A 26,871-nucleotide genomic window follows, 5' to 3' on the forward strand; every position below is an offset into this window, starting at 1 on the left:
TTAATTTTATTTTTAAAATATTTATATTTATCTTAAGATAATCTTTATCTACTTGTCTTAATTATCTTAATAATAAGATAAGAAGGAATAAGAATCAGATGCTTTTGGCCGGGGTCTGTTCTAAAGGCTGCCCTTTGAAAGCACTAAGAGTCTCCGACTACCCCCACGGTGCTTAGGCCCCAGGCTGGGGGCGTCTGGGGAGGACCCTTGGGTCTTAGGCAACCAATGACGCTGGCAGCAAGCGGACTAGAAAATCCTGGGCGTCTGATTCCTTGCCCCATTAGAATCAGGGCAGCGGGAAGGCAGGAAGGATCTCCTGCACCCACCCTCCAGGGACAGGGATTCCAGGGTGATATTTTGTGGCTGGCTTTGTAAGAACTCTGTCTTCACAACCACTAACCCAAACTTGCCCTTGGTACTCAGGCTCCTCCAAGGATGGGCTGACGGAGACGTGTGGTTGGGAGTACTCACCTGGATGTTGAGAGGCAGCTGTGGACAGGAAGGCAAGAAGAGAGCATGTGGGCTGGCAAACCCTTCAGAGCGCTCTCTCCCACTCCAGGAGGCACACACACACACTCCAGTCTGAGCAAAGCATAAAGAACTCTCAGGAGAGAGAAATGGAACTCTCAGGAGAGAAATGAGAACTGAGAAGTCCTGAGTGAAGTCGGAACTGAGAGTCCCAAAAGTGAGTAGCCAAGGGGATGGAGTTACCCTGCAGCTTGGACAGATGTTCACGGTGCGGTGCTCAGGGCCTCCCTGAGATCTGCATAGTCCCAGTGGATTCAGGCTGTCCGAAAGGCCCCACTGAGCGTCCGGAGAGAGCTGTGACTCCCGTGGTCCTGGGATGAACCTCCATGCTGTGGAGGTCACGGGGAGACCACATGCAATGGAAGGCCTGCCAAGCCTGGCTACGGTATGAGTAGGATGGAGAGGGGTGGGCTTTAGACAGAGACTGGGGGGTGGGGTATGCAAGATGGAGGGGTGGTCCTAGGCTCCAGACACAGAGCTGGGGGTGGGGCTTAAAGAAGAGTCTGATACTGATCTCTCCTGCCTTCCAGTTGCTGGTATATACCACTAATTTTGCCTAATTCTCCTTCCACATAGCCCCTCCACTTTCAAACTGTAAGACCCCTAAACACAGTGCTAGGCCTTGCTATACCCGTATCAGTGTTTATCACAGTGCCTTTAACATCACAGATAGCCGTAGGCATTCCTGGTAAAAATGGAAACGGAATTTAAGCACGGATTTATTGAAGTTTCAGGCATATATTTTGGGACAAAGAAGGGCCGCCACAGATGTGGAAATAAACCTAGAAGCCAACTGAAGTCCATGTCAGTTGTGGCCCACATCAGAGTAGCCCCAATGCCAAGTACAGATCATTTCTAGCACATGTGGAAACCAAATTATTCAAGCTATAAAACTAAAGTATAAAAAGTACATGGCAGGCTGCTTGGCTGGTTCAGTTGGTGGAGCATGTAACTCTTGATCTCAGGGTTGTAAGTTCGAGCCCCATGTAGGGTGTAGAAATTAAATATTTCAAAAAGTACATGGACTTCATCAAAATCGTGTACATCATTTCAATAAATGTAACTTCAACAATTTAAAAATGCCCATAAAATTAGAACAGAGATCTCTATGACCCAATTCCACGTAAATCAGAATGACCAATTTGGTAACTTGGAAGGGCTTTGTGTTTGCAACCTCTCGTGTTCTGTAGGCCGGCTCCTCATTAGGGACGGCCCACCTTCAGCGACAGGGGGTGGCTATGAGCCAAAGCACCTGGGGAGGGTGTTCCTTGACTTCTCAGGTTATGCAGTCTTTCCTCTCTTCGGTTCCTGTACTTCTTTCCCCACCTTCGCTTCCTTGCTATCTTCCTACCTTCAGAGACTATGCCCACTCCCTTGAAGGGGCACCTGCCTGCCCTTCATCTGTCCCCCCACTCCCCGCTCCCCTGAGCCACTCTTCCTGAGCTGATCTCTCAGCTTTCCTTGGGGGTCCATGAGCTCTTACAACCATCGCTCTCTTACAGGAGCTTGTCTAAGGAGATTTCTGTTCTTAACAACCGGGAGTGTCTTAAACCCTTTCCTCCGTTGTAGGCAGACTCTGCTGTAGTCGCACTGTGTGGAACTGCTCAGCCCTTACGGGGTCACCCAGGACCTCAGAGGGACACCACCCAACCTGGATGCTAGGAAGGGTCAGTATTTGGAAAGGGGTAGACCACTGAATTTTCTTTTCACTGAAATGTTTTAGATCTTGACAAGTCTCGTGGGCTACATTTAAGCATCTTGCAGAGACCATCAAATGAATCTTGTGCAAAACAAGGAGAACTGATGCCGATGTTGCCAATGAGCCCTGACTACGTGGTAGGCTTAGCTGCCCAGAGGTGGTCAGGGATTTCGGTTATTTATTTATTTTTGAGAACGACAAACGTTTAAAATTGGGAAATAAAGTGGACTTTCTCTCTGTAAAAGGAAGGGCTGTATTCTATCTCCAGAAGGGAATTGTGGCAAGAGAACAGAAGCTTTATAGGGAATTACTGGTATTATCAAAGGCTTTTCAAAATAGACTTGAAATGAATAGTTGTGTGCTGGTTTTATTACTGCTTTGCGAGTTTACATTTTGTTTTTGTATGGTATTTCCCCCTCCCCCCAGGAGATGGTTGCTAGGGCATGAGAGCAAATAACCTTTATTGTGTTAAATTTGGGACTGAATACAATTATCTTATAATTTGGGTTCACAGTGCCATTTTTGACAAGTTATATTACGAGCTTTTTGCGGAAAACTGAGCCCACATGCCATAAGCTGCTTCCTACTCGGTAACTCTCCAAGTTATGGTGTTGCTGCTCTCCCCTCCCCCTTCCTCGGCACAGGGGCAGCCTTGGGACCAGATGCTGCTGGAGGCAAACCAGATGACCCCATGTAGTTCCCGCCCAGCTCCAGTACCGTGTCTTCTCATGATTCCCCAGACCTGAGTCTCCAGGGTACCACGCTTGGTTATCGATACAAGCATGCTGCATCTTTCCAGAAGAAAATCGTGAGTAAACCAATTTTGCAAATCATGACCACGTTTCTAGGAACCTCCAGGACCAGTTCAGAGAGGCTTCATCTCCCATTTCTGACTGGTCTATAGTCAGCAACACTTCGGACCACGGCATTTCTGTAAAGGTAGGTAATGAGCTGTAAGGAAAACGCTTACATGCACCGTGGGGGCACACACTTACAGAAATGCTTCTGAAAAACCGTCATCTTTCTCTGTTCCTTCCTATGGCCCTGGCAGAAATTGGGGTTCCCCTAGCAGCAGGCCTTCAGATAAGGGTTTACATGCAAATGGCTTACTAGGGAGATAAGACAGGGAAGGGAAGGAAGTCAATTCAAGCAAAGACATGGAGGGCACGAGGGTGGGCTGGTGGTGCCCAGTCCTGCTGGGAAACTCTGGGAGGCACTGGAGAGGGCCTGTCTTGGCTTCAAAACCACCTGAAGGAGCGGGAGCCTGAAGGAGTGGGAGCCTGGGCTTTTTATCCATGGGCTCCCGTGGTCTAAATTAGGTGAGGGCTGCATTAGGGGAAGGAGGTGTTAATTTCCCAGCGCTTCTGCCTCCTACAGGGGCAGAGGCTATTGCAATCCAAGAAAGCTCTTGGAGAGTAAGTGCTGGCAGCTGGCGGCCAAGCCAAATGTAAATGGCTGAAATGCAAATGGCTCTGGGCAGGACACCAGCAGTCTGCTACGCTACGCTTAGCATGTGTGAGGAGGTGGGACTCTCCGTAGTCCCTGAGCGTCCCTAAAATGACCGTTCCATACTGGTGTCTTCTACATGAATTATCTGCCAATCAAAAAAGATTCATGGGGTGTTGGCTGGCTCAGTCGGTAGAGCATGGGACTCTGGATGTTGGGGTCATGAGTTCAAGCCCCACCTTGGGTGTAGAGTGTGTGTGTTTAAGGCTTTTAAAAATTGTTAGGAAAGTGAAGTTAGCAAATGCCTTATAAAGGCAGAAGTACCAGGAGATGTAACCAGTGGCCACAATCAATGGATTAATCTCAACCCTTTTCAAAATGCTCCCATCCATCCTCGTCAGTGGGCGGAAGATCTAGAAGTGAATAGATACAGCCTTTATTCTCAAGATGATCTTTGATCCACCATCAGTGGATTTCCAGGAATAGCATATGCTTACCCCTTAGATGCTTTTCAAAAGTGCTCACCTATCCCTGGGTACCTTGTGGACCCTGGTGTGGGAGGCAGACCAGCTCTAACTTGCCCAGGCAGGCGGGGGCCAATCAGAGGTATGTGACACCGTCCTTTATTTAGGTACCAGCTCTGAACACTAACAACTGAAAAGTGTGATTGAACCCAGGCATCCTAATTCCTATGACATTCTCCTGGCGACCTTGAGCCTCTGTTTCTCCCTGATGTCAGTCTGGCAGGTGCCCCAGGTGGTGTCTTATTTTGAGAGTTGATGAGTCTGAGTTCCTCACACAGCATGAGCGCGAGAACCTGGTGAGGAGGAGAATTAAGCTCCTGGAGTCAGGACAACACACAGATGCCACAACTGAGTGGAGATGAGCTTCCCTTGAGAAGCCTACTGATGGACTGGCATCTTGGCCAAATGGAATTCAGAACACTTCTCCATCAAGTCCGCCTAAGTGGCAGCCTGTGTCGGTATCAGATCCATTGACCATTTCCACTTGGACTCCTAATTCCAGTCCCTGGTATGTAATTTGTGAGATTTCAGAGCTAGAAAAAGATTTTAAAGATCACTTAGCCAACCTGTCTGTTTAACTGATAAGGGTACTGCATTCCAGTGTGGTTAAGTAATCTGCCCAAAATCAAACAGCTAGTGGGGAGCTGGCCCGAAGGAAAAGAGCACGTCTTCTCTCTCTTTGCTATGAAGCTAATAAGGCAGACTTTCTCAGTGGATTCAGTAGAAGGAAATGTTTGATTCCACAAATTTTTTTGGATTTTCCTCAAGACCGTACAAGTCACGGTGGGAAGACTTGAAGAACCAGACATGGTGTCCTCATGGCTCTTAGTCCTGTAGGTGTAGAGAACTAACTGTACAGTGTAGCAGAGGAGTTTTAATATGTGGGTCCCTATGATCAAATGAGGGACTCGCTTTGCACCCCATGTTTGATGAGGCTCCTGTTACTGGCAAGGAATTCAGCCTTCCAAATCTGTGCTGGGACATGGGGCTCCAGGGACCTGGCAGCAGACACAGGAGAAGACACATGTGTAGAGGTAGGCCAGTAGACTCCCTGTCCCTCACCCCCCTTTGACAGAGATGACTGAGGTCTGAGGTCTGCTGCCTGCCACCACCCACCCGCAGCTACTTCCTGACTCTGCAGCCTTGGGCAGGTACGTGATCCTCAAATCGATTTTCCCCATTTCTAAAATCCTGTAGATCGCATCTACATTGGTGGCTGGGAGGAAGGCTTAGGCAGGTAATACACGGCAAATTCTCAGCCCTTGATAAATACTCCTGTCGGTGTTCTTTTCCCCAGTTGCCACCTCTGCCCACAGTACCTCCCCCTTTGTCTACCTCTTCTGAACAGCTTCCCACCCTTCCCTTCTCCCCCTGCTCTGCTGCACCATGTGCTTAAGCTCTTGGCCTCCTAGCTCTCTTACCCTATTTCTCCTCCCCTCTCCCTGGTCTTCATTCCCTCTTACTCTTCCAGTTCTTTTGCCTTCCTGCTTTCTTCTAAATGTCTTTCATGTCAATTCCCTTCTCCCACCCCTTCTCTGGCCCCATTCCCGGGTTCTCTTTTCCCCGGGTTCTCTTGCCTTTCTTGGCTGTTACTCTCCTCCTGTTTGCCTGTAGTCCACTCCCTTTAGATTCCCCTAGACAGCCTTGCTCTGCCATCTCCCATGTTCCAGGCCTAATTAGGAGCCTGATCCCCACCCCCCGTCTCTCCCAGAGTCTCCCAGTTTGGATCCAGGAAGCATACCAGATGATGGTGGTAGGCAGCCTCTGCGATGGCCCCCCCAAAGTCCCCACCTCCTCGGATCCATGCTGTCATGGAATCCTCTCCCTTTCAGGATGTGCTGGACCTAGTGACTGGATTCTCACGAACAGGATAAAAATGAGGGGACAGTACTTTTGAGCTTAGGTTAAGAAAGCACTTCCATCTTCCGTGCTCTCTGGCTCTGAGGAAGCCGGCTGCTAGGCTGTGAACTGCCCTGTGAGAGGCACACGTACCAAGGAGCTGAAGTCTCCTGCCAGGGAGGTCTACCAACAACCATGTCCGTGGTCCACCCCTCAAGCCCCAAGATCACTGCTGCCCGTCCGCCATCCTGATGCAGTCTGTGAAGGATCCCCGAAATCCGGGGTGCCCAGCAAAGAGGTTCTGGATTCCAACCCACAGAAACTGTAAGACAATAAACGTTCGTTGTTTAAAGATGTTCAATTTTAGGGTAACTTGTTAGGCTGCAATATTAAAAATGTGGAGTTGTCCTTCCTGGATCACCCTTCAGCAAGGTTTGTCTCCTGTTGACCTTGAGCAAATCACTGCTGTTCTCTGGGTCCATCTCCTCCTCTACCTAATAGACTCCGGGGTTCGTGGCCAGCGTCCCAGGTCTCTGGTCCGTGAGGATGTGGTCGAGGATGTTACAAGAGGCCTATGTGTTCTGCTGTGGCGCAGACGGAGCCCAGCTAACTCAAGCTCCACATCTCTGTATGTGCCTCACATTTTTCACTCCTATTATCTGAAGTCTGTTTCTAATTTCTGACAGAACCACCGTGGCCTATTGTGGGCCGCACTCTGCGTGACATGCCAGTTTCATTTTGGAGTCACTGCTATTGTCTTTTGCCCTGCTAATCTCTCTTGTTTTGCAAAAATGCCAATAGAATGCATGAACCCAGAGAGCTGCCCTTGCGCCCGATCTTGGCGCTGTGTGGTCCCCACACAGGGGTGGATGATAGACAGACAGACCGTCTGCCACCCAAGGCATCTTTTCTTGCTTAAAAATTTGCCTTCCAGATTGCAGACTCCCTTCCAACTTGAGCAAAGACGAACGTACTAAATAAAAGCAGAGCTGAAATTGGACAGAATGTCTCAGCCCCTTCGATTCAGACCTCGCTTGCAGGGGAAAGCGTGGGGAAGCGGAGGGGGCTCCGATGGACGTGCCTGCATGGGGAACGCAGGGGAGGAAGGCGTCCATACCTTTCTCCTACCATTCGTGCCTGCAGCGGGGCCTGTCACCCAGGACCCATCACTTATGTATGGTGTCCATGGCAACCAGGCAATGGTATGGGACCCCTTCTCACTGGGGAATTCCTTTTATGGCTCATTTCCGAAACCAGCATGGCCAGTACACGAGTCGGCAGTTTCCCAGTTGCTTAGCAACCAGCTCCAATGCTCTAGTCACTAGGAAAAGCAGACAGTCTTTTTTTTTTTTTTTTTTTAAACTGTTTGTCGTCAGAATCATATGTTACATTCTCTCTACTTTGTCTCTTTAGAATAAAATAATTAGTGTGTGATAAGGATGCAGGAAAGGGCGACCGCTCCCGTCATTAATGCCTCCCCTGCTCCTGGAGGGCCGCGGCAGGCAGGGAGAGGGAGGAAAATGTTAGCATGCATTCGGCTGGTAATTAAGCAGCGCGAGCCATCTGCACGTTGAAAGCTCTACATTTTTCACGTCTCGTGGGGGCATCGAGTAAGTAGAGGGCCAGCAATCTGTGCAGCATTCCCTCCCCCAAACCAGAGCAGCCCAGCCCCACCCACAGGTGTCACTGGGCCACGGCTCCTAGGCTTACGCTGGGGAGGGGGCTCCGAGGGGAGGATTGTTGGGTTTTGGGCAGCAAGCTAAGGATACCATCCAGCTCCGTTGACTTACAGTCGTGGTTTCCAGAAAGGGGTGATCCCAGGCAACTGTTGGGTAAGGTCTGCAGACATTTCTGGTTGCCGCAATTGCTGGGGGAGGGGGAGGTTACTGAGATGCTGTGGATGATACTGCTGAGGGCTAGCGAGCAGGAGTGTTGCTCGACATCCTACGATGCAAAGGACAACCCCCAAAACAAAGAAGTATCCTGCCCACATACCCATACACTCAGGCTGAAAAACCCGGAGTTCGAGCAATCAGAATTCCCATCTGTCTTGTTAAAAGCCAGCCCTAGAGCTGACTAGGAAAAATGTTGACAAGGTAAAAGGACTGATCACAGTCTGTTCGACACAATTCCAAGCTGAATTTCTGTATGGCCCAGAACTCCACCCCTACCAGCAGTGGACTTGGCCAAGGTGTAGAAAAGAGAGTCCTTGGTGGTTAGTGGTAATGAGATGAGCCTTGAGGTTGTAGAAGAACAGAGATGGAATGGTCTCTCCTTCCAGGGAGGCAACTTTGGTGCCAGGAAGATTTAGTTTCACAGACGGGGTCTACTGCCTACACACCATGGGCATGTAGGCACGTTATGTAATCGGAGACCCAGTCTCCCGGGTCCAAATGAGCCAAAATGGAAATTCAAATGGATGTTGTGAGAATGACAGGTTAGAACACTCAAAACGTCTGCCCCCTAGTAGTCCCTCCCCTTCCCCTTCTTGTCTCCGTCCCAGGACCCTAACTGTCCCCCTCCCTCCAGCTTTGAACCATAGATTTATAGAACAAATATGCTAGTCCTAGAATGACTAAGGTCCTTTTTCTCCAGCAGTGAGCAGAGGACAAAACCACCATTTCTGGAATTTAGGGTGGTAGTCTTAGACTACATTTAAGCATGAACTGCAGAAAACCACACACATGAGAGAGGAGAATCAGTACTACCATTAAGAATATGCCTAGAGGGTGCCTGGGTAGCTCAGTGGGTTAAGCCTCTGCCTTGGGCTCAGGTCATGATCTCAGGGCCCTGGGATCAAGTCCCACATCGGGCTCTCTGCTCAGCAGGGAGCCTGCCTCCCCACCCCTGCCCCACCTGCCTCTCTGCCTACCTGTGATCTCTATCAAATAAAATCTTAAAATATATATATATATATATGCTTGGGCTTCCAAGTCCTACCCCCTCCAATTACTGGGTGTGTGATCCTGAGTAGTTACTTAACCTGAGTGATTTCTCTTCTATGAAATGGGGTGACTATTATCTCTTGCAGTATTATTTTAAGCATTAAAGATAAGGTACAGACTAGCATCTCTCATGCCACCTAACAGTAGGTAGGCACCTGAGCAGAGGACAATACTTTAAAAAAAAAAAAAAAAAAAAAGACTGGCGGGTGTGGTCCAGCCGTGGATGCTGAGGATGAGGATAAGGGCTGTCTTGAGGAAGACACACGGGACCTCTCTATTATCTCCAACAATCAGATTTCCTTCGGGAACCTAGGACAGCTCCAGCTGCCACAATGTGTGTAAGCAGCTTTGAAGCCAATTCTATTTTCAGCCTGTGCTACCTCGGGGTGGGGGTAGGGGGTCATGAGTTCCATACATTTAGTAACCTTTTCTTCCTTGAAGACTATCTCAGAATACTTCCTAGTTCGAATAAGTGGGTTTGGGTTTACGTTCACTTTCTCCATGCCTTTCAGAATTTTCCAGACTGGATCATATCCCCTGTCAGCCTCCACCCTGGCTTGCTATGGAAGCCCCTCCAGCCCCCCGACCCCAATCACTTAAAATGCCTTGTGAACTCCGTTATTCCTTTCTTGAAATGCGTCAACCAGAACTGCACATTCTTTGCAAAGGTAAGGTAATATCTTCTTTATATTTCTGTTCGTCATTCTTCCTACCAGGTTCCAAAAATTGGGAGGCCTTTTGGGGCTGGAGTCTTGGCTGCACCCTGTTGCCATGCATCCTGAGGCCTTTTCTGGGGTTACAACAGTTGGTTGATAGAGGCAGCATCTCATCACCTACAGTTTATACTTGCTTTGCTGGTCATGCTTAGCCCCAGCCAGGTTTTGGTCACTCACCCAGCTTCATCTAATCTCAGCTGGGTTGGCTTCTTGCTGAATACCTAATACAGCCCAGCGATCTCTAAACACTTAAGAGATTTCACTCCCCCTCCTCGAGTGTTGTGTGATCCCACCTGATTTTGCCCAATCAACAGAAGCTTGGGAGTGCAGCTCTAAACATGTCACCGCTATGATTTTTTTTTCCCGTCCACCTGGGATAATTAAATGATGTTAAATTTAAAGGCTGCTTGTTCATCCCTCCCAAGCAGAATTATGGAATCTCACCTAGAAGCCACCATAACTGGGAAAAGCGGCAGAAGGGTGTTTACTGGGCATGCACAAGCCCAGCCCCCCTGCAAGAATGTAGCACACAGGTGTCTTGTGGGAGCCAGGCACCCCAGAGCAGTGGTAAGTGGCTAAACATGGGACAGCTCAAGGTTTACCAGAAGGACCAGAAGCACTCAAAGTATGTAGAGGTCAGGGCAGCAGTAAAGAAAGCGTACAGGCAGGCTGGGGAGGGGTCAAGGGGCATCAAGCAGCCGAGGAAAGGACAGGCAACATGTCTGGGATCCAGGATGACAGATGGGAGATTCAAAACAGGGCACCATTAGAGCCCTGAGACAAGGCAAAATTTTATGAAGGGAGGAACAACACAGCTCCAGGAACGAGAGCAGGGGTCCTGGCTAAAGTGGGGGGCACAGGGGCAGCAGCTGAACACAGATTCTTGTAACAGTAAAACTGCAGGGGAATCAGGGTGGGAGGGGATTGATGCTGCTTTGGGGGCAAATTTTCTCCCTATTCATGCAACAGTAGCGGTTCCTAAAACATCAGTCGGTCAACTGGCAGGGAACGCTGAAGTGTGCTCTGGGTATCACACACCATATATGGCCACTACGTTCACAGAACCGAAGACAGGGCTATGCTCACTAAGTCTGGGATTTCTGCATAGTACAAGTCCCTCTTGGAAATCCATACTGTACATCAGTGTTTTAAAAGCTCTAAAAACCCCTGCATAGAAACGTGTTTGTTTTTAATTCAATGCTTCTCCAACACAGTTCACAGCAGGATCCTTTAGTTACGTAAAAAAGTATGAATATCCTGTGGACACACCTTGAGAGACATTGTTCTAGAACATTCCTAATCTGGTGTTCCCAGGCCCTTTCCAACCTGGGCCTGCCCATGTTCCCCAACTTGACCTTCCTTTATTTTCCTACATTCCAACTACACTGAACTCTTCCCTTGCACATGCTTCCTTCTTCATTATAGCAGGTGATTCATCATCTGCCCCCAAATGGAAAAAAAGTTAAGCCTCCCTCACTTCACCCCTGCCCCCCATTTCTATATATTCTTTAAGGCCTATCTCAGAAAGGATACTTGATCCATCTCTGCCCCAGCCCCCCAGTTACTATAAATAATCTGTTCTCTCCTCTGATCCTTTATTTCATACTATCTATTACATTTAGAGCATTTAGCACTTTTAAATTCCTGTAGGGCCATTTATGCATTTCTTTTTAGAAGACAGAATCCACATCTGATTCTTTTTCATATCTCCACCCCGGAATACAGCACATCTGTAGGACTGTTAAGGGATGCAGAAACGATCCTATGACCCCTAAGAAATAAACTTGAAATAAACTTCTCAACACACAGGCCAGAGATGGCCAAAATTCTGGCTTACCTGCTGCCAACTCACACAGAGACGCATCCATCACCACATGCTTTTGCCCTGGGGCCCAGACACCCCCCCCCCCAACGCTTCTCAACACAGTGCTTTCAATAGTCACAATCACCGGGTTGGGCCCGGCATGACAGAGAAAATCTAACTGTCATCCCTGACTTGGACTTTTCCGTGAAGTGAAGAGAGAATTTAGCAAGCCGAATATCGGAGCTGTTAATACTTCAGATCAGGGACTGTCCATAACAGAAAAGAGCAATTAGCAAAACTATTCATTATACTTTCATGTTCATGTCTAGTCTCACGGCTAATTATTTGTATAATTAACATGTTACCAAATGCAAATAATTGATGAGCCTGATTTCTTGGAATGAAATACAAGTCTTGTGAAATGTAAATAGCTGTGAATTACCAACAGCTTTCCTTTACTTGGGCTTCCTAATAGGGCAACGCCTGTAAAGTAAAGAAACAATGTAAGTGTAATGCTCATTTATGTTTAAAAAAAACCCCTGAATCAATAGAAACAATACAATGTGTTTAAATGCATAGAAAAAACAGGCTTTAATTCTTTACCACGTTCCAGCTGGGTGACCTGGGCAAGTCACTTAACCTCTGATTGATTACTCATGTTCCTTGTAAGCCTTAGTTTCTGCAGTCAGAGAAGGTCCTAGGGAACCCGTAGTTCACAGGGCTGCTGTGAGAATTAAGGAAGCTAACTCGCCTGTAGAGCACACACAGTAAATATGAGCCATTGTTTTCACTAGTATACTTAAATTGCCTTTTTTTTTTTTTTTTTTTTTTTACAGTAAGTGCCTAAGAAATATTGGAGGGAACAGGATACAGATGTCTCTGCTGTCATAGCATATACTTGTTCCTGAGAAGCTCCCATGGTCTAGGGCATGGACTCACGGTGGGGACAAAACTGGGTTGGGGCAGACCACACTCAAAGCCCATACAACTCTGTAACCAAAGCACTCGCAAAAACTGTCAAAGCTAACAAAAATGGGGGCGCCTGGGTGGCTCAGTCTATTAAGTGTCTGTCTTCCGCTCAGGTCATGATCTCTGGTCCTGGGATGGAGCCTGCACTGGCTCCCTGCTCTGCCTGCTTCTCCCCCCTACCCACTCTGCTGCTCCCCCACTGCCTGTGCTCAAGCTCGCGCTCTCTCAAATAAAATCTTTTAAAAAAGTAAAAACTAAAAGAATGGGAGCCCCACTAAACCCCGATGTGCACAAACATCTACACATGGCATCCTGGCCTTGAACTGGGGGCTACTCACCACTTGAACGTGGTGCTTTAGAAATAAAAGTCCTGGAGGACATTAGTTCTTTCTCTTTCTTTCTTTTTTTTTTGGTTAAGATTTTATTTATTTATTTGAGAGAGCACATGAAAGAGAAGGGTCAGAGGGTAAGAAGGAGAAGCAGATTCCCTGCTGAGCAGGGAGCCCCCAATGTGGGACTCGATCCCAGGACTCCAGGATCATGACCTGAGCTGAAGGCACTTGCTTAACTGACTGAGCCACCCAGGTGCCCCAAGAACATTAGTTCCTAATGGGGACCAGTTGCATCACAATTCAATACTGGATTTTTAAGGAGTGGCATTTACTTATCTCTCCTGGTTTAAAGGGAAATGTCTTCATAACTTCATCTGCATCTTCATTTGTCCTGAAAGCTTGCCAGAGATTCTTAAAATCCCTACATCAGTCCTTTTCTGTTGGTAAAGAGGGCAGCTCTGTGTATTCTCAGCTTTTCCTAAAGGCTTTCACAGAATGCAGAATTTCCTCTTGTTAAAGAGGCAGTTACCATAAGGTGGCTTACCTCTGGCTGCTTCAAATATGAAGATACTAGAAAAAAGTTATACGGGAACCAACATGATTTCATGTTATACCAATTCCCTATTTACCTATGGCATGTAAGGTCATTCCCATTTAAGGGATACATGTAGCAAAATAGTATATACTGAATATCTCCTATCCCTCTCTGTGGTAGGAGCTAAATATAAACCATGTGATTTACTCTGCACATTAGCCTAATGGGGTAGGTGACCTTATCTCTGAGACCCAGGGACATTAACTTGCCTGAGATCACAAGTTTTTAAGTAGCAAAGCCAGGATTCCTTGCTAGTCCAACTGACACCAGAACTCATGCTGTTTGAGACCACACTACGCCCTTAAGAGTGGCGGGAGGCAGGGAAGAAAACAGTCCCCCCACCCCCACTGCTGACCCGTGCCCTATTCCTAACCACAAGTCACTAACTTTTAATCTTTTTTAAAGATTTATTTGAGAGGCACCTGGGTGGCTCAGTGGGTTAAAGCCTCTGCCTTCGGCTCAGGTCATGATTCCAGGGTCCTGGGATCAAGCCCCACATTGGCAGCGGAGAGCCTGTTTACCCTTCTCTCTCTCTGCCTGCCTCTCTGCCTACTTGTGATTTCTGTCAAATTAAAAAAAAAAAAAAATCTTAAAAAAAAAGATTTGGGGCACCTGGGTGGCTCAGTGGGTTAAGCCGCTGCCTTCGGCTCAGGTCATGATCCCAGGGTCCTGGGATCGAGTCCCACATCGGGCTCCCTGCTCAGCAGGGAGCCTGCTTCCTCCTCTCTCTCTCTGACTGCCTCTCTGCCTACTTGTGATCTCTCTCTGTCAAATTAAAAAAAAAAAAAAAAGATTTATTTGAGAGCAAGCAGTGAGGAGGGACAGAGGGAGATGGAGCAGATGCCCTGCTGACTACGGAGCCCGATGTGGGGCTCAATCCCAGTACTCTGAGATCTTTTTTATTTTTTAAAATATTTTATTTATTTATCTGACAGAGACACAGTGAGAGAGGGAACGCAAGCAGAGGCAGAGAGAGAGGGAAAAGCGGGCTTCTCAATGATCAGGGAGCCTGATGTGGGTCTCGATCCCAGGACCCTGGGATCATGACCTGAGCTGAAGGCAGATGCTTAACGACTGAGCCACCCAAGCGCCCCAACATTCTGAGGTCTTGACCTGAGCCAAAATCAAGAGTCAGACGCTCAAATGACCGAGCCTCTCAGGTGCCCCTAATCTGATTTTTACTTTTCTTGTTGTTTTAAAAGATTTGAGAGAGCAAGAGAGAACACAAGCAGGGGGAATGGGAGAGGGAGAAGCAAACTCCCAGCTGAGTGGGGAGCCGCACGCAAAGCTCGATCCGAGGACCCCAGGAACAAGACCTAAGCCGAATGCAGATGCTTAACTGACTGAGCCATCCAGGTACCCCCTTAATCTCATTTTTAAAAAAGATTTTCTTTTTTTAAGTAATCTGTACCCACTGTGGGGCTCAAACTTACAACCCTGAGATCAAGAGTTGCATGAGCCAGCCAGGCACCCACATTTAATCTCATTTAATCCTCACAACAACCTTGCAACTTAGGTATTTGTTCTACAACTTTTATAATGAGGAAAGTGAAGCTCAGAGGAGTTAGAGCTGTCTGATAGTGGAGCCAGGATTCAGACCTACACCAGCTGTTTCCTAAACTGGAGTCTTTCTCCCTTCTTCCTATTTATGTTTATGTCTTCATATGTAAAGACACCATTTCCTGAACATCCTGGTGAGTCTGCTAGTTTTCAAAAAGCTATTTGAGTTGGACATCTCCATTCCCTCGTGTGGCAAATTTCACTGTGTAAGTGTGTACGTTCCTACAACTGGCAATTCTCAGGGGTAGAGCTTATCAAGCATGTTTCATACCAAAGCCATAGAGTCAGAGCCTCTTTTTCAGTTTCTGAATATTTTCTCTTTGCTATTTAAGTTTGCCTTTTAAACCTTCCAGAAAAGAATTCATAGCTAGAAAAATGCTACCTACTTAGAATCCAAAAGAAGGAATTTATCAGGTGGAATATAATTTATTGATTCTGTTAATGTATTTTCCCCTCCAGTTTATTTTTAAAGTGACAGTGCATTTGATTTTTACCAAGTTATAAAATTTTGTTTCAATAATGCATTTCATGTGGAAAAGTGTTATCTACTGATCAGACTAAACAAAATTAGAAAAATGATGTGTGAGGAAAGAGTTTAAAGAAATAAAAACTATTAAAAAACCCCAAATAGATATTCTAGAGCTGAAAAATACAATGACTGAAGAATTCAACAGAGTTCTTTAAATGCAGACTCAACAATGCAAAAGAAAATCAGTGACTTAGAACAAAGAAAATTTGATATTATCCAGTCAGAGGAGCAAAGAGAAAGGGAAAAAGAATGAAGAAAACCTACAGGAATTGTGGGACACAAAAGAAGTAATATGCACAATATGGGAATGCCAGGAAGGGAAGAGAAAGAAAAAGGGGCAAAGTGTATTGGCTAAATAATGGCTAAAAACTTCCCAAATCTGGAGAGAGAAATGGCCTTCAAGATTCATGATGGCCAAAGGACCCAAAGTAGATTGAGCCTAAGCACCAAGATACATTGAATTGTCAAGAGGCAAAAACAGAGAAAGAGAAAAGCAGCAAGAGAAAAGAAAAGTAATATGCAAGTGTATCACCATTAAGTCTCTTGGCAGATTTCTCAACAGAAACATTTTAGGCCAGAGGAAAATGGGATGGTATATTCAAAATATTGAAAGGAAAAAAACCCTGTCAACCAAGAATTCTATAACCAGCAACAATGTCCTTTGGAAATGAAGGAGAGAGAAAGACTTTCTCAGAAAAACAAAAGCTGAGGGAGTTCATAGACACTAGAACAACCTGACAAGAAATGCTAAAGGGAGTTCTTTGAGCGGAAGTAAAAGGATGCCAGTTAACATTATAAAAACAAGGTAGTTTAAACTCCTTAGTAATGGTAAATATATATATATATATATATATATATATATATATATATATATTTTTTTTTTTTTTTAGTCAAAGTTAGATTCTATAATTGATAATGGTGGTGTGTGATTAGCTTGAAACTCTGGTTTAAAAGTTAAAAAACAAATGTACTAAAAATAACCATAACTACAATAATCTGTTACTGTACTGTTTATACACAGTATAAAAAAATATGTAAATCGTAACATCAACAAACTGAAATGTGAGGAGGAGAAGTGAAAGTATAAAGTTTAGGCATGCTATTGAAATTATCACTTTAAAATAAGATATTTTATGTAAGCCTCAAGGTAACAAAAGAAAAACCTGTAGAAATTATACAAAAGAACATGATGAAAGAGGTCAAAACTTACTGATACGGAATGTATGTGAAACAAACAAACAAATAGAGCTATAAAACCAGAAAACAACAAATTGGTAATAAGTCCTGACCTGTCAGTAATTACTTTAAATGTAAACAGATTAGATTCTCCAACCAAAAAATACAGAATTGCTGAATGGATTAAAACACAACAAGGAGCACCTGGGTGGCTCAGTGTCCTTATAAGTATCCTTATATAATGATAAAATGATAAATTTATCAAGATGATGTAACAATTGTACATCTTTATGCAGTCAACACCAGAGTACCTATGTGTATAAACCAAAATCTCACAGAGCTAGAAAGATAAATAAACAGCAATACAAGAATAGCTAGGGACTTCAGCATTTCATTCTTAACAATGGAGCTACCACACAGAGAATAAGGGAACAGCGTATTTGAACACCACAGACCAAATGGACCTAACAAAAAAATATACAGACTGTTAATATCTGTGCATTAGCAGAATATACATTCTTCATTGTTAGGCCAGAAGCATTTTCTACAATAGACCCTATGTTAAGCCACAAAACCAGTCTTAGCACATTCAGTAAGACTGAAATCATACCAACTATCTTCTCTGACCATATGGTGTACTATTAGAAATCAGTAACAGGGGACGCTTGGGTGGATCAGTTGGTTGGGCAGCTGCCTTCGGCTCAGGTCATGATCCCAGCGTCCTGGGATCGAGTCCCACATCGGGCTCCTTGCTCAGCGGGGAGCCTGCTTCTCCCTCTGTCTCTGCCTGCCATTCTGTCTGCCTGTGCTCGCTCGCTCTCCCTCTCTCTCCCTCTCTCTCCCTGACAAATAAATAAAATCTTTAAAAAAAAATCAGTAACAGGAGGAAAACTGGAAAATTCAAATACATGGAAGTTGACACTCTCCTGAGCAACCAATGGATCAAAGAAATTAAAAGGAAAAAGAATCTTGAGACAAATGAAAATGGAAACAACCAAAACTTACAGGATATAGCACAAGCAGTTCTAAGAGGGACTTTCATGGCAGTAAACACCTACATAAAGAAACAAGAAAGACGGGCGCCTGGGTGGCTCAGTGGGTTAAGCCTCTGCCTTCAGCTCAGGTCATGATCTCAGGGTCCTGAGATCAAGTCCCCCATCAGGCTCTCTGCTCGGCAGGGAGCCTGCTTCCTCTTCTCTCTGCCTGCCTCTCTGCCTACTTATGATCTCTCTCTCTCTGTCAAATAAATAAAATCTTAAAAAAAAAAAAAAAAAAAAAGAAAGAGTTCAACCTAACTATGCCTTTAGGAACTACAAAAAGAACAGGGTCCTTGGGTGGACCACCTGATTAAGTGTCTGACTCTTGATTTTGACTCAGGTCATGATTTCAGGGTCATGAGATCCAGCCCCATACCAGGCTCCACACTCAGCACAGAGTCAGCTTGTCCCTCTCCTTACCCCCCACTTGCCCTTGTGTTCTCTCTAAAAATCTTAAAAAAAAAAAAAAAGAATGATCCTAAACTCCACAAAAAAATATTAGAATAAATGAATTCTGCAAACTTACAAGATAAAAATCATCATACAGAAATCTATTGTTACATCTATACAGCAATAATGAAGTAACAGAAAAAGAAATAAAGAAAATATTCCAATTTACAATTACACCAAAAAGAATACCTATGAATAAACTTAACCATGGTGGTGAAAGACCTGTACTCTGAAAAGCATAAAACACTGATGAAAGAAATTGAAAATAACACAAACAAATGGAAAGACATACCATGCTCATGGATTTAAAAATATTGTTTAAAATGTCCAGACTATCCGAAGTAAGCTACAGATTAAATGTAAGCCCTATCAAAATATCAATATTTTTCACAGAACTAGAACAAATAATCCTAAAACTTGTACAGAACCACAGATAACCCTGGAATAGCCAAAAACAATCTTAAGAAAGAAGAACAAAGCTAGAGATATCATAATCCCAGATTTCAAAATATACTACACATGCCTATGAAAGAATATGGTGTTGGGGACCCTGGATGGCTCAATCAGTTAAGTGTCTGACTCTTGATTTTGGCTCAGGTCATGACCTCAGGGTCATGAGATCTCAGGGTTGGCCCTGATCTCTGGGTTGTGGGATTGAGGCCTGCATCGTGCTTCATGCTTGGCATGGAGTCTGCTTGAGATTCTCTCTCCCTCTCCCCCAACTTGTGCACTCTCTACATGAATAAATAAAATCTTTTCTAAAAAAGCAAGTATGGTAACGGCACAGAAACATAGGTCCAAGGAACAGAACAGAGAGCCCAGAGATATGCCCATGTTTGTATGGTCACTCTATTACAAAGAGGCAAGAATATATAATGAGGGATAACAGCCTCCTCAATAAATGATGATAGAAAAAACTATATAGCTGCATGCATAAGAGTTAAAACTGGACACTTTCTTACACCTTACCCAAAAATAAACTCAAAATGGATTAAAGACCTAAATGTGAGACCTGAAACCATAAAACTCCTAGAAGAAAACATAGGCAGTAATTTCTTTGACATCAGCCTTAGCAACATTCTCCTAGATATGTCTCCTAAGGCAAAGAAAACAAAAGCAAAAATAAATTATTGGAACTATATCAAAATAAAAAGCTTTTGTACAGTCAAGGAAACCATTAGCAAACAAAAACAAAGACAGCCTTCTGAATGGTAGAAGATATTTGCAAATGATGGATCCAAAACAGCGTTACTATCTAAAATTAAAGAACACACTACAACACCAAAAAAAGAAGAAAAAAAAAGAAAGAAAGAAAAGAAAAAAAGTTCAAATAATCGATTTAAAAAATGGGCAGAGGATCTAAATAGATATTTTCCCAAAGACAACATGCAGAGGGCCAAGAGACATGTGAAAAGATGCTCAACATCACTAGCCACGAGGGAAATGCAAATCGAACCCACAAGGAGCTATCCCCTTACAGCCCTCAGAATGGCTAATGTCAAAGGCAAGTTAACAAGTGTTGGAGAGGATGTAGAGAAAAAGGAACCCTTATGCACTGTTAGTGGGAATGTAATTGGTGTAGCCACTGTGGAAAACAGTATGGAGGTTTCTAAAAAATAATTAAAAGCAAATCTCAGATGAACCAGTAATTCCACCACTGGTTATCTACCCCCAAAACAAAAACACCAATTCAAAAACACACACCCCCTCCTATGTACATCACAGCATTATTTACAACAGCCGAGATACACAGGGAACCCAAGTGTCCATCAAGAGATGAATGGAATATATTACTCAGCCATGTAAAAGAATGAAGTCTTGCCATTTGTTAACAATATGGATGGACCTGGAGGGTATTATGCGAAGTGAAATAAGTAAGACAAAGACAAATAACATTGCACTTATATGTGGAATCTGAAAAAGCAAACAAACAAACAGAAACAGACCCATAATAAGAGAATAAAGTGGTGGCTACCAGAGGGAAGGGGAAGGAATATGGTGCAAAAGCAGTCAAACGGAACTGGAAATGCAGGCTTCCAGTTATTGAATAAATACCTCACCACGGTGAAAGGTAGCACAGGGAATATTGTCAGTGGTATTGGCAACAGCACTGTATAGTGACAGATGGTAGCTATACTTGTGAGCTTAGCAAAATGTACAAAGCTGTCAAGTCACTATGTTGTACACCTGAAACCATTTAACACTGAGTCAACTGTACTTCAATTTAAAAAAATGTTATATTGGGGCACCTGGGTGACTCAGTGGGTTAAGCCTCTGCCTTTGGCTCAGGTCATAGTCTCAGGGTTCTGGGATCGAGCCCCACATCGGGCTCTCTGCTCAGCAGGGAGTCTGCACTACCCCCACCTACCCCTCTGCCTATTTGTGATCTCTGTCAAATAAATAAATAAAAATCTTTAAGATTTAAAAAAAAAAAAAGTCACGATTGATATAAGATTTGAATGGATACCTTCCAAAGGACAGCTAAAGTTGTGAACACTGATGACATAAAACTTTGGCAAGAATTTGGAGCAACTGGAACACTCATACATTGTTGACAGAAGCATAAAATTGTAAGACCATCCTGGAAAACAGCCTGTAGTTTCCCACAAATTTGAACTTACATCTATCCTATGATTTTAAGCATGCCACACCTAGGTATTTACCCAAGAGATAGGAAACTATAGGTCCATAAAAAGTCTTGAACAATAATATTCATAGCAGCTTTATCCATAATAGAAAACTAACGAGTACAAATATGCATCAATTGGACAATAGACTTTTTTTTAAGATTTTATTTGAGAGGGTGGGTGAGTAAGCAAGCATGAACGGGGGAGGAGCAGAGGAAAAGGGAGAATGCTAAGTGAAGAGGTCGATACAGGGCTCCATCCCAGGATACCAAGATTATGTATGACCTGAGCTGAAGTCAGATGCGGTAACCAGCTGAGCCACCCAGGCACCCCTGGACAATGGGTTTTTAGAACTTGGGTATATTTGTGCAATAGGAGAGTATTCAGCAGTAAAATGGAACTACTGATGATATGTGAAAACATGGACGAGTCTTTTAGACATTATGCTGGGCACCATAAGCCTGACACAAGAGTACACACCGTCTGGTTCTATTTATATGAAACTCTAGAGCAGGCACAAGTAATCAATGGTGGGGAAACAAACAAACAAACCCAGAAAGTAGTAGCCTGAAAGGTGTAGGATGGACTGAGAACAATGGAACGTCCAAGGTGACAGAAATATTCTAGATCTTATCGAAGTAGGTATTTGTCAAATTCACAGAATTGTGTACTTAAGATCTGTGCATTTCATTTTATGTAAATTTGACCTTACAAGACAAACAAACAATTTTGAACTCTAGTAGATCTGCTTTTCACAGTGGTGTAGGTTAGCAATTCTGAACATTTTTTCTGTTTATTGCAAATGAGTAAAAATATTCAGGATAATGAGAGCCAGGCTTCTCACTATAAAGAACAGTTAGTATGGAAAGGATGTGGGGGAAAAAAAAATACCTCTCGGATATAAAGAACACATTGGTGGTTGCAGAGGCAGCAGGGTTGGGGGTGAAAGGGACCAACAGGTTATAAGACAGAAGTTCTAAGTTATTCCAGGTGTTAAGTCAATGCTGGGGATATGAGGTATAGCATGGTGACTGTAGTTAAAACTGTACTGTATATTTGAAAGTTGCTAAGAGATCTTAAAAGTTACAAGGAAAAACACCTTGTAACTATGTGGTGATGGAAGTTAACCACATTCACTGTAGTAATCATTTCTTGAAATAAAATTATTCTGTACATAAAAGGAATACAATGTTATATGTCAATTATATCTTTAAAAAATGATGTATTCAACACTGTATCCAAACCAGCACTGTCTTGGAACTAGACATCAATATGAACTCATGGAGTGTGTGTGTGTGTGTGCCTGCTTCCTGTCAGTGCCTAGAAACAATATCATACCAGTAGAAATGAACACATTAAGACCAAAGATCTTGGTTTCAAAATGTTTCCCCCCAAAAGGAACCACTGGGGTTGAGGAAAGGAACCACTAATTCCAGGCTGAAACAGGGAAACTACAAGATGAACCTAGGTCTTGTTGCTCTAGTGCCCGAAAGAGGTCCTACTGGGCAAATCAGAGAGGTCTGGGGCATCATAGTAAATAATGGCAGGGAAACATTATAACTTGTTCAATAAAGAAGAATTCTATGGGGGCGCCTGGGTGGCTCAGTGGGTTAACCCTCTGCCTTTGGCTCAGGTCATGATCTCAGGGTCCTGGGATCGAGCCCCACATGGGGCTCTCTGCTCAGCAAGGAGCCTGCTTCCCCCCTCTCTCTCTCTGCCTGCCTCTCTGCCTACTTGTGATCTCTCTCTCTGTGTCAAATAAATAAATAAATAAATAAATAAATAAATAAATAAATAGAATTCTATGAGTCCATATTGATGTAAATTTTAAAAAGAACTTCTGTATTTAAGATTTTATTTTTTCGGCGGGCTTGCTTCTGCAGCACATATACTAAAATTTTGTTTTTTTAAGAGACAGAGAACACAAGCTTGGAACAGGGAAAAGCAGGATCCCCTTTGAGCTCAATCCCAGGACCACAACCTGAGCCAAAGACAGGATGCTTAACTGACGTAGCCCCCCAGGCACCCCAAAGAAATTTCTTCACAGTAGCAAGGCAACTGATGAACATAGAAGAAATGATGGTGTTATGGAGTCATCAGTGGGTATTAAAACCAGTGGGTCAATTTTTTATGGAAAACAGCATATTGACATAGTCTCAAAGTATTTCCCAAAAAACTACTACTCACAAAGGGAAAGAAACTTTACAGTAGAGAAACTGAGCAAAGACCATCTGATTTATTTATCAGAGCATGAGCAGAAGGGGGAGAGGGAGGGAGAGCATCTCAAGCAGACTCTCCACTGAGTGTGGAGCATGATGAGGGGGGTGGGGGAGCTCGACCCCATGACCTGGAGCCAAAACCAAGAGTTGGATGCTTAACTGACTACGCCGCCCAGGTGCCCCCAAGTGATCCTATGTATATCATCAACACTGGGACCAACTTCCATCATGGGACATTTCCAACTTATTCTCAAGTGGCTCTGAAAATTGAATACATACAGTAACGAAAGGAAGGGAGGAAAAAAGGAAAGAAAAGGAAGGAAGGGGGAAAAAAGAAAAAGAGGCAAAAGGGGTGTAAGGGAGTTCCTTGCACTATTCTTGGAACTTCTCTGTAAGTTTTCAATTGTACCAAAATAAAATGTTACCCCAAAATGTTGGAAAAGATGCTGGGGGACAATTCTCCATAAGCTCTCCTGTTTCTCCCTGTTGTGTGATCAAACACACCAACAGCTTTTGCCTCAGACTAGTTTTTCAAGGATATTTATACAGTGAAAGAGCCTTAGAAAATAAAGATTGTATCCCCTTATAGAGCCAAGGGCAGGTTTGTTTCCTGTCGAGTATAGTAATATAATGTCTCCTACCAGGGCAAAGGTGGGTAGGTTCACTTGTAGCCCATTTCAAAAGATTCAGATTCCCTAAACTCCGTGTCCTCAGCCTTGAAGCAAATCTCTGCACAACCTCTACCTGGGCCCCTGTGTGTCACTCTTTAAGACTCGACCGTAGGAGAGAGGGACAGATGGAATTATGGAGCTCACGCCGTCTGATCTGCCATGAGTAATAAAGTTCTTCTGTCTCTAACCCACTGGTTTTATGCCTTCTGTCAGCATCCATGCAACAGTGATAGGCTAACTTTTAATTTCCAAATAAGAGGAAATCTTAGACCCTTCACCATTCTTGACAAAAGGAAATACAAAAGCAAGCACTGTCATTCAATTTGATTACTGTGGGTATGTGTTGTTTTACATTACTGGACAGCTAACAGAAGTCACGGGGCGCTACATACTTGGGAACAAGGGGGGCCAGGGAGGAATCTGGAGAGAACAGGTGTCAATAGGAAGGAGAAGTGAACAAAGGTAGCAGAACAGTCATGGGGGAGCAGTGATGATCAGAATTCTGAGATTTACATTACAGAAACCAGTGTCCCCACAGCAGTAACAGTGGTGAAAAGATTCATTCACTGTGTTGGGGGGGGGGGGGTTATTTAGTTCTCTTCATTTATATACTCATAAAACAGACTCAGGAGAAATTCTTCATTTGAGTTTTAGGCTAAGTGGGGTCAGAGAGACTATGACTTATGTTTCTTTATTTTGCCCCTACTAACCTGTAACTGAGGGGCCCACCCAATAATTTTTTTTTTAAGGGTTACTTATTTGAGATAGAAAGCACAAGCAGGAGGAGCAGCAGAGGGAGAGGGAGAAGCGGGCTCCCCGCTGAGCAGGGAGCCTGGTAGCGGACTCTATCCCAGGATCATGACCTGAGCCAAAGCCAGACACTTAACCAACAGAGCCCCCCAGAAGCCCCCAGTAAATACTATTTTGTAAAAGTTTTAATTTAAATTCTAGTTAGTGAACATAGTCTAACGGTTTCAGGTGTACAATCTAGTGAATCAACACAACACAAGGGGCTCATCACAAGCGCCCTCCTTAAACCCCATCACCTGTTTAACGACCCCCCCCCCCATGACCATCAGATTGTTCTCCATAGTTAAGAATCTGTTTCTTGGTTAAGTTCTCTCTTCCCGGGACGTCTGGGTGGCTCAGTTGGTTAAGTAGCTGTCTTCGGCTCGGGTCATGATCCCAGCGTCCTGGGATCGAGTCCCACATCGGGCTCCTTGCTCAGCAGGGAGCCTGCTTCTCCCTCTGCCTCTGCCTGCCATTCTGTCTGCCTGTGCTCGCTCCCTCTCTCTCTCTGATAAATAAATAAAGTCTTAAAAAAAAAAAAAAGTTCTCTCTTCCCTTTGTCTTCCCTTTGCTCCTTTGTCTCTTAAATTCCACATGAGTGAGCTCATATGGTATTTGCCTTTGTCTGACTTACTTTGCTTAGCATAATACCCTCTAGTTGATCCACGTGGTTGCACATGGCAAGATTTCGTTCTTTTTTATTGCTGAGTCATATTCCATGTATGTATACACACACACAGCCCACATCATTTTTGTTTGTTTATATTTAATCTGTACACACAACATGGGGCTTGAACTCACGACCCCAAGGACAAGAGTCATATGCTCCTCCAGCTAAGCCAGCCAGGGGCCCTATATCACATCCTCTTTACCTATTCATCAGTCCATGAACATCTGGACTCTTTCCATATTTGGCTTTTTTTTTTTTTTTTTTTAAGATTTGTATTTTTGTCAGAGAGAGAGCGAGCGAGCACAATCAGGAGGGAGCAGCTGGCAGAGGGAGAAGCAGGCTCCCCACCAAGTGGAAGAGGACCCTGGGATCATGACCCAGGCAGACACTTAACTGACTGAGTCACCCACACGTCCCCAGACTCTGGCTATTGTTGACAATAAATGCCCTTTAAACAATCAATTCTATGAGAAATAGCCCTACGTTTGTGCTGGTAGTAGTGAAGAAAGAAAACAAGTTTTCATAAATTCTCCTCACACTATTTCACTAAAAAAAAAATGCCTTTATAGCCCCATTATAAGACTAATAAATGTTTATTAAAATAAACTCAGAAAATTAAAAGAAAAAACTAGTCACCTTCATTCTTCTGGAGAAAAATCACTGTTAATATTTTTGCTTGTTTTCACTTTCCACAAAATCAAAATTCTGTTGTATGTAATTTTGTATCTTGCTTTTTAGCCTAATGTTGCACTGAAAAAATGTTTACATCTTGAATTTTTTTTTTTTAAAAAGCATGACTTTCATGGCTACGTATCATACCTAATGAACCTCCTATCATGCATTTTAATTATTTTTCTGGTCTGGGTCATTTTCACGTTGTTTCTAATTTTTTGCTTTTGCACGATAAACATTATTTGTTTAGGATTAACTTCCATGGGTGGGATTACTGAAGTCATTGTCAAGCAGCTTTCTAGAAAAGTTCTGCAACTTTGCCATTTCATATGAAAACACAGGTATAATGTATTGCCTGACAAAACCTTAACCACATAATTTAAGAACATGTGTTTTAAGTTGGGATTATTAATTATTACTGAAGTTTATACTTTAAAATTATTATTAATAAACAGTATGTGGTACGGATAAAGACAGGCACACAGATCAGTGGAACAGAGAGCCCAAGAATAAACCGGTGCATATATGTTCGATTCATTTATGACAAAGGAGCCGAGAACAGACAGTGGGGAAGAGAGTCCCTTCAACAAATGGGCAGGGAAAGCTGGACAGCCACATGGGAAAGAATGAAACTGGACTGCTGTCTTACTCCACACACAAAAATTAACTCAAAATGGACTGAGGATTCGAACGTTAAGACCTGAAAACCATAAAACTCCTAGAACAAAAAACCTAGTCAGTTACCTCCTTGACACTGGTCTCAGCAATGAAAATGGTTTTGGATTTGGTATCAGAAGCAAAGGCAACAAAAGCAAAAATCAAACAGGCCAACCTTCAGCTAAGAACCTGCATCGCAAAGGAAACCATCAACAAAGTGATGTCTTAAAGAAAAATGGAATGGGAGAAAACGTTGGCAGATCATTGATATGTTAAGGGGTGAATATTCAAAACATATAAAGAACTCAATAGAGCTCAATAGCAAAAACGCAATCTGATGTTTAAAATGGAGAGATCTAATAGACATTTTCCCAAAAAAGACATACAGATGACCAAGAGGCCAAAGGCTCTAAAGAG

The 26,871-nt window shown here is 43.8% G+C and overlaps 1 long non-coding RNA gene across 5 annotated transcripts in view; it reads left to right on the plus strand.

Moving 5' to 3' along the window:
* LOC309851360 overlaps positions 1 to 26,871 on the plus strand; it is a 33,163-nt gene that overhangs the window by 1,631 nt on the left and 4,661 nt on the right. For 3 of the 5 annotated variants that reach the window (XR_014304742.1, XR_014304743.1, XR_014304746.1), the window contains exons 2-8: positions 424 to 685; positions 2,098 to 2,195; positions 2,872 to 6,360; positions 7,450 to 7,646; positions 9,494 to 9,649; positions 12,338 to 12,441; positions 14,600 to 14,753. This is a non-coding gene — a long non-coding RNA (uncharacterized lncRNA). The remainder of the gene's footprint in view (positions 1 to 423; positions 686 to 2,097; positions 2,196 to 2,871; positions 6,361 to 7,449; positions 7,647 to 9,493; positions 9,650 to 12,337; positions 12,442 to 14,599; positions 14,754 to 26,871) is intronic. The other 2 variants (XR_014304745.1, XR_014304744.1) reach the window with 2 other exon arrangements.

This window comes from Mustela nivalis (assembly GCF_964662115.1).
Source record: "Mustela nivalis genome assembly, chromosome: 17".
Taxonomy (NCBI): domain Eukaryota; kingdom Metazoa; phylum Chordata; class Mammalia; order Carnivora; family Mustelidae; genus Mustela; species Mustela nivalis.